The following is a 255-nucleotide window of genomic DNA, read 5'->3' as shown; positions in this document are numbered from 1 at the left end:
CATACTGCACATTGTGCTGTACAACATACATACATACACATACATGCACACACATGCACATGGACACTGCCTATACACACTGCACTACAGCTGTACATGCACATACATGTGCACACATGTACACTGGGCACTCGCTGTGCATGCACACACATGGACCATGTCTGTATACATGCACACTGTGTGCATACAGCTATACATACACACATGTACACACGTGTACACAGGGCACTGCCTTACACATGCACACCACACACA

The sequence above is a fragment of the Chrysochloris asiatica genome, unplaced genomic scaffold (genome assembly GCF_000296735.1).
Source record: "Chrysochloris asiatica unplaced genomic scaffold, ChrAsi1.0 scaffold00040, whole genome shotgun sequence".
In the NCBI taxonomy this organism is placed as follows: Eukaryota; Metazoa; Chordata; class Mammalia; order Afrosoricida; family Chrysochloridae; genus Chrysochloris; species Chrysochloris asiatica.
Note: the sequence above shows the minus strand (reverse complement) of the source record.